The sequence below is a fragment of the Cyprinodon variegatus genome, unplaced genomic scaffold (assembly GCF_000732505.1).
Source record: "Cyprinodon variegatus isolate N-32 unplaced genomic scaffold, C_variegatus-1.0 Scaffold636, whole genome shotgun sequence".
In the NCBI taxonomy this organism is placed as follows: Eukaryota; Metazoa; Chordata; class Actinopteri; order Cyprinodontiformes; family Cyprinodontidae; genus Cyprinodon; species Cyprinodon variegatus.
The window spans coordinates 353119-360797 of record NW_015151089.1 but is presented as its reverse complement, the minus strand read 5'-3'; the positions used below and the strand labels follow the sequence as shown (position 1 = coordinate 360797).

The 7679-nt window shown below is 38.2% G+C and overlaps 1 protein-coding gene across 2 annotated transcripts in view; it reads left to right on the top strand.

The window, feature by feature from the left end:
- The first annotated feature begins 2170 nt into the window (after window positions 1-2170).
- LOC107096603 (spermatid perinuclear RNA-binding protein-like) overlaps window positions 2171-7679 on the top strand; it is a 92633-nt gene continuing 87124 nt past the window's right edge. For both annotated transcript variants that reach the window (XM_015393334.1, XM_015393335.1), the window contains exon 1: window positions 2171-2400. The gene's annotated coding sequence lies outside the window, so the exon portion shown is untranslated. The remainder of the gene's footprint in view (window positions 2401-7679) is intronic.

Here is a 7679-nt window from a genome sequence, read left to right as displayed (position 1 = left end):
GCTGCAGATAGGTTTGATTGAAACGTTTTGTTTAGGGTTGTGTGAAGAGTGGAGACGGTTGTTGGCACACTTTTTAGCATTTTTTTTAGATCTAGTTTGTTTAAACCAGGAAATTCAAAGAGTGTTTGTTTTAGTTTAACTTTTTTTCCCTCCTGTTTTTTATGCTAAAATATAAACATGGGGTATTAAAAAGTAAAAAATGTTATGCTTTACAGTAGAAATATGTGTTCACATATATTTTGTTTCATAATAAATGTGTTTTATGTTATGTGCTATGTAAGTTAACCCCGCTGTAAGTGTGTTTCCATCAGCTTTTTCTAATGTGCATTTTGTAGTATTGAACCTGAAAAGCTTGATGGAAGCAGCAAAATTCAAAAAAAAAAAAACTCCCTCAGATTTGTAGAATAGTTTTTTTGGCTTTGGCAAAAATTGGACATTGAAATAAGTTTTTCAATTCCCTTCTGATGAAGCCAATTTTTACCTCACATGACTGGTCAGCGGGTTGTGCTGTCACCTTCTTACCAGATGTTTCTCTTATGCGTGTAAACATGCCATGAGATATTAACCCAAGAAAAACTTGCCCAGTAAGCAACTCATTCCTTAAAACTTCATAATCTGCAGTCAATGCTAGATTGCAGCCTGTACTTCCTGTATATCAGAGCCATGTGTGATAACATGATGTGACAATAAAAAATGACAATGTTTTGCTTTGTGGTGCTTGGTTAATTCGCCTTAAAGCAAATAGAAAATTTGCTAATTCGCATTTCCTTTTATTAAACTTTTTAAAGTTAATATACACTTCAAATAAGATAATGAAGATACTGTTTTTTTCTGATTTTAAACAGAAATCAACTTATTCCGTTTATAATTCTTTTTGCACCATGAAATCAGGGGAAAATACAATTAGATCAAGGTAAAATTACCCACTAATAATAACATTTTTGCTGTGTGTGTTTTCAGTACAGCGGCCATAGTCGGGGCCAGGATCTGGTCCATTGGGGCACTGGCCCCTGTTGGCCCCTTGTTTAGAACTGTCCATGTGTTTTTAACATAAAAAAATTCAATAATTTTTTTTTTTTTTATCTATATATATATATAATACTGGACGTGGGTTGTAATTAGTTACATTTACTCTGTTAAACTACTTGAGTAACTTTTAGGAAAATATGTACTCTTAGGAGTAGTGGTACTTTCCTGTACTTTTTATTTCAATTTTCCGGTTATTCTACCCACCATGTGTAATTTAAAGTATTTGGAAATAACAGTACACTGTATAGATTGTAGTTTGAAGTTCTTTATTATTTTCTAACATATATGCTTTACTGTACCTACTGGTTATATAAGTTCATTTTGAAAGTCTGAAAAATGTTTAATCCATGCAAGTTTTTTCTCCTGTCATTTATTTGTATTGTTTATAATTGTAGCATATTTAAAAATACTAGAATTTGCAACTTAACTTAGACTTAGACAGATTTATTTGTCTTTTTTTTAATCATATCATAAACATATCATGTTATTCATCATTCATTTGTCATATCTGTCTGGTTGCAAAAATTTAAGCAACAAATCAGATGTTACAAGCCAACAAGTTCTCAGTACTTCAGAGGTCAATTTTACCAAGTTGCCCTTACTTGAGCAAATTCCTGGATGAAAAATATTAAAGTTATTATAGGGAGAAATCACACCTGTCACCCATTTTATGAACAACACTGGGCCAGGTTGTTTTTTTCAATGATAATTACTTCAGTTTTTTATTTATTTTTATTATTTATTTATTTATTTATTTTGATAAACTATGTACATATGTTTTGTCACAGATTTTTATGTTCCTTTGTTACTAAAAACTACTGAAGTAAAACTATTACAAAATATTAAAGTTACTTTTCTTTTCAATATGTGAGGCTTTTTTGTCGTTTAATTTTTTTTTCTTGTGTGGAAAAATCTCTGGAGAAGACAATGAACAAGAAATAATCTGACAGAATATGTGTTAGATTTCACCAAAGGGAACTGTCTTACTAAAACAAACAAACAAACAAAAAAAGCACAGGCTTTTTCTAGGCTGAGCGACTCGTCCTTAAATTAGACGATCTTTGATTTATTGCAGTTGCTGTAGAACTGCGCATGCGCAGCCCCCCTCCCTTCGCTCCCCTCCGCACTGCTCGGCTCTCAGAACAGGTTGGCCGCCGGAGGACTCCATCCCTGCCGTTACCGCTCTCTATCACTCTCAAACCGGACACTGTCGCTGCTGTTCCTGTCCAACCTCAACCCACGGTTCTCAAGTCGGTCTCGGGATATAAACTTCGCTACTGTCACAGAAGGCTGGACGACCGTTAGAGATAAACTGTGGAGGTGCTTTCACCAAGGGATTCTCTCATCGCGGAGTTGAGCGGACACTCAGAGGTAAGTGTCCGCTTCATGGGGGGGTGAACCGCTGCCGTATGTCCCGCGCTGCTGGGGTAACTCAGCCTTCTGCTGGCTCACAGTGGGGATCTTTTCTGTTCAATTTACGAGTCTTTTAAAGTGTGCGTGATAAGAGGTTTTACGGTGTGTTTAGCCGCAAACCGAGCGGAGGACAGCGAAACGTCCCGAGGGGCTGCTGACTGTGGGGGGCTGTGGGGGGGCTGGTGCTCCTGCTAAACCAGAACCCAGCATTTATCCCTCTGTGTTCAGAAAGGGGGTTTAGCGGATGCTTGTTGTCTTTATGTTTGATAAAGTTTGAATAGTTTGTGGATGTTGCGGTCAGTAGTGGAGGCCCACCTGCTCCTGATTGATGGAGCAGCGCCTCCATCCTTCATCATCCATCCTGCTTTCAATAAAGCCTTACATTCCTGTAGTATATTTAAATAAAGCCATCATTTAACATTTTAGATGATGTTTCATTTATTTCTTTTTTTTTTATTTTTTACAAACACTTGACTATATTTAGTTAAACAATTTGAACAATTGGTCTGTCAATATTCTTATTATAATAGGCAAAATGTTTTCTATTTTTCTTTATAATCATTGCAACAGTAAGTGATTGGATTAACTTTAATATACCACTAAAGCCAACAGCTAAAACAGTGACTTTCTCACTTTTGCATCATAGTTAGACATTTAATCCAATTAAACATCAGCTACTGGGAATTTTTTTTATTTTTTATTTTTATCTGCACTTTAAAGGGGTCATAGAATGATTATAAGGTATTTAAGGTCTCTGAATAGGGTGTGTAACATCGGTTGGGCTGAAAATGGCATATTTGCTGTTCTATGAGCCTTAATGCAAGCCTGGTTTAAAGCCCCAGAATGAAACGACAGGTTTTCTTCCTTTTATGGTATGCTCATGAATATTTAGATGAGCTGAGCTCTGATTGGTTGGTTTACAACGAGCGAAGCTGCTGAGCAAAGAAGCATCATAGCAACAAGCACTCACTCACTGAAACATGAAGTTGTTGATATGGTAGGGTGACAAGACGTCCTCTTTTTTCCCCGAAAATGTCCTACTTTTCTTACCCAAAAAAATTTCGGTAAGGGGGGGTTCAAAATTGTCCAGGATTTTTGTCGACTAGAGTGCAGCACGTAGTCGAAACACACCGTGCATTCGAACCGAGCTGTCAGCTCTGGGTCTGGTCCGGGATCTCCGGCGGACGGGGGCAGGTAGTCATCTGGGGATGGAGCAACCGAACCCGACCCAGTTATAGTAGCCTGGACAACGGGGCCTGGTCCAATCCAGTCAGCTTCCCAGCAGCCTCTCCTCCCGGTGCATGACAAATGTACATGCATGAACCAAATAAGGCAACATCCATGAATTGACGTCAATTTGGGGATTCATTTAAATTTGTATATTTTATGGTGGAAGTTTAGAATTGTGAGATTTGCAGAGAAAGGAGGTGTTGATGGGGTCTGAACTTCTCTGTACGTCCATTTCACTCACTGAACTATCGTTATTCATCTATGACAATGTAAACTCGGTTTTGCATTCTATGACCCCTTTAAAGGAAAAGTCTATATTCATAATTCAAACTTCTGAAAGTACTTAAAATATGAAATGATTACATATTTTTCAATAAATAAAAATTTTTAAATAACAGTAATTTTCATTTGAATGTGCTTTACTGGAGGCAACCATGTTTGTCAAAGACCACTACTGCCACCCACTGGTTTGTGACATCATGGTGCGGTATCGGCTGTTGAGCAAGTCCCGGTGCTGTATCTGGTGTTTGTCACAACGCGCTATTATCCAAGTCATCTTGAAAACATTCTTCTTCCAAATTTTGGCTGCATATTACGTGTTTTTTCTCTGGCCAGAAGTTCGATGGCAAATCCTCCCTCTTCAGGTTGGCAATCCAACGACAAACCCGTTCTTGGAGGATCATGAATCGGAAAGTTGAAATAACTTATTTATTTTCACTTTTACCCGATGTATTACGACATCCAACTGCCATGCACGTGGGCATTGTCAGTTTAACCATAGCTCTGGTGAATTTCAATGGTGAAGTCCTCTGGAAATCTTCAATAATTGTTGATTGCAGATGTGTCTAGTAGCTCCCATTGATTTTGCTTGTAAAGCGAGGACAATGGCGCTAGGCTTACCGCACTCGATGGAAGATGTCAGGAGTGAGGTGTTGTTATGTTTGGGCAATAATGGCACCGAACTCGGTGTACGCTGCGAAAATTATTTGTTTTTATTTCTTTACTGATTAATTCTAAATTCATTAAATCACAAAGAATGCATTGGTTTTAGGTATAGATAATTATCCACTGATTATTCCATGCTGACCTGACTTTTCCTTTAAATGCTTTTCATTCAATCAACATTGCATTCTAAAAAAATATATGTTTTTATGGAACATAAAACATGTGTCTAATTAGAAGCTTGGAAGAGCTTGGGTATTTTTAGAGCAGTTTTCCAGTCCAGCTGTTTATGAATGATGAGGAAACTGTTGAAGATCCTCCTGTCCTCCTGGGAAATAACTCTGACATGTTTCTGACAGTCAGATCTCTGCAGCAGCTGGAGGGGAAAAAAAAGAAAAAAATGAGACTAAATTAAGTTAAAAAAAACAGTTGCCTTGCACTGTTGTAAAGTTAAAGTGAATGAAAATAAATTGGCTGTAATTGCAATTTTATCTAATGGTTTATTCAGGTGCATTGCTCTCAGAGCACCCTTGTAAAAAAAACAAGAGAACTGCAGAAGGCTTTCATTGAATGAAGCTGAATTTGTCATCTTTGAGTAGTAGAATATTGGTGCTATTATTGCTATCAGACATGATGCGTGCGTCAATTAGGACACACACGTAGAAAACGGAATATTCATACTTGTGAATCTGTTACTACAGCGGTCCCCAACCACCGGGCTGCGGACCGGTACCGGTCCGTGGGTCATTTGGTACCAGGCCGCACAGAAAAAAGTATATATATATATATATATATATATAATTTATCGATGATCACAGTCTGAGGGATGTTTTATTTTGAAAAATATAAAAAATTGCGGCATTCACTCCCAATTACATCAGTCGGTGCATCAAGACTCGTCCTCTCTATAACATCCTATCTTTGTGAAGCGGGATTTTCTGCGGTTACAGCGACCAAAACAAAGCTACAGAGCAGACTGGACATCAGGAGCACACTTCGTTTGTCATTTTCTCCGATTACACCTCATGGGACCGACTTGTTGTTTTATTTTTATGCTGTTTGTATTTGATTTTATGCCAGTCATATCATTTAACTTTATACTTGATCGTATCCCCCCACCATCCACCCCCGGCCGGTCTGACATATAGCGGTCCGTGGTGCAAAAAAGGTTGGGGACCGCTGTGTTACTAGGTTACTCACTTCTGGCTTTGTCTAATCTTACACTGATTTAAATTTTTATCAGAACTCTGGCTGCAGCATTTTGGATCAGTTTAAGTCTTGGCTACAATTTGTGGACTTTCTGATCATAGAGAATTACAATAGTCCAGCCTTATAGCAACAAGTGCTTGGACTAGTTTTCACAGCATCACCCCTGGACAGGATATTTCTATATTTCGCAATATTCTGGAAATGAAAGATGGAAATTTAAGAAACCTCTTTGATATGGAGTTTAATGTCATAGGGAAGTCATATTTAACTGTGAAATAATTCTGGCTGAAACATGTATGTAAATGTACTCTTTATCTCGCTGTATTGTCCCAAAATTTAGAGAATTTCTGTTTTTAAAGAAAATCCTATCCTAAAATCTGTGGGGGGGGTTTTCTCGCTATCTTATGCAGGCCAGTTAGTTATACGTCAGCTTGTACACCTAAATTTGGCCAACAATAAATCAATGGTCATCTGTCAATCAAATTATTTCGGTCATAGCATCTTAATTCATATGTCGCAGTTAATATACGCAACGGTTGAAATAACAATAATTTCCCTTCCCATTGAGTTTCGTCCCAGTGTTCACGGGGATGGACGTCTGTGTCTTCAGCAGGCGTAGAGCTAACAGAACTGGCAGCGTTGCGAGGCAAGGGCTCAAACATGTACGGCTGGAAGTCTTCTACACCAAACCAAGCTTCTGCCGCCCTGGCGTCCTCTTCAACATCATCTTCATCCCTGCTTTCCTCCTCTAAATAAAAAATGGATGACGGAGGAGACTCATCCACGACCTCCGACACAAAACTCTCCTCCTCTTGCATGTTTCCTCTGTCCATAGCGTTCCTCACCAATTTAGTGCTACTTGGTCCCAATGGAATTTCCCATTGAGAACCTACTAGCACTAAGTTGCTAACTGGTTAACACGATGCTTCTGAGAGACCGGCCACAATCAAACTTGCTTGCGGACCTTCCGCCACAACAATCCCGCCCTCAATCACATTCACTTTATTCAATCGTGTAAAGTCGTGCACCACTCGGGAGAATTTGGAACAGCCGTTTCAGTATCAATCAACAAACATGCAATTGTTGTTGATTGCAGATGTGTCTCGTCGTTCCCAATAATTTTGCTTGTAAAGCGAGGAGAATGGTGCTCGGCTTAACGCACCGTGACGTCACTGCAGGAAGATGTCAGGAGTGAGGTGTTACTATGCCACTCCCGGACTCAGTGAAAAATATTGTTTTTTTTTATTCTACTAATAATGAAAACAATTAACCCTAATTGAACTCATTAAATCGTTGCAAACATATTTGTTTTAGATATAGATAATGACCCGTTGGTTATTCTGTCCTGACTGGACTTTTCCTTTAAACAATCATTCCAGGCACTAAATAAGGTAAACATGCCAAGTTTTATATTAATTACCAGCACAGGAATGACAATGACATGTTATATTATGCAATAACTTTATATCAGGAAATGGGCGCAGCAATAACTACTACTGGGATGGTGACGTTGTTGGCCCTAATTAAATATAATTCTATCTTAAAAAAAAAAAAAAACGCTGCACAAATGAAGTAGCACTGAAAAAGTAGGCTAGATTATTTTGAATAAATTCTGAGCTAGCAAATTAAACAAGCTTTTATTAAAGCTACAGTGTGTAATAATTACAGGGATATACAGTCAGAAATGTAATATATTATACATAACTATGTTATTTATCATCATGTACGAGCTCAGGCTCTTAACCTTAATATTTGCGTTGCCTTAGAATTCGTTATTTATAATTACATAGGAGCGGGTCTCGCAGCCATGGAGGCAGACATCTTTGCGCTACGGCAGCGCAGAGCCAACAAACTAG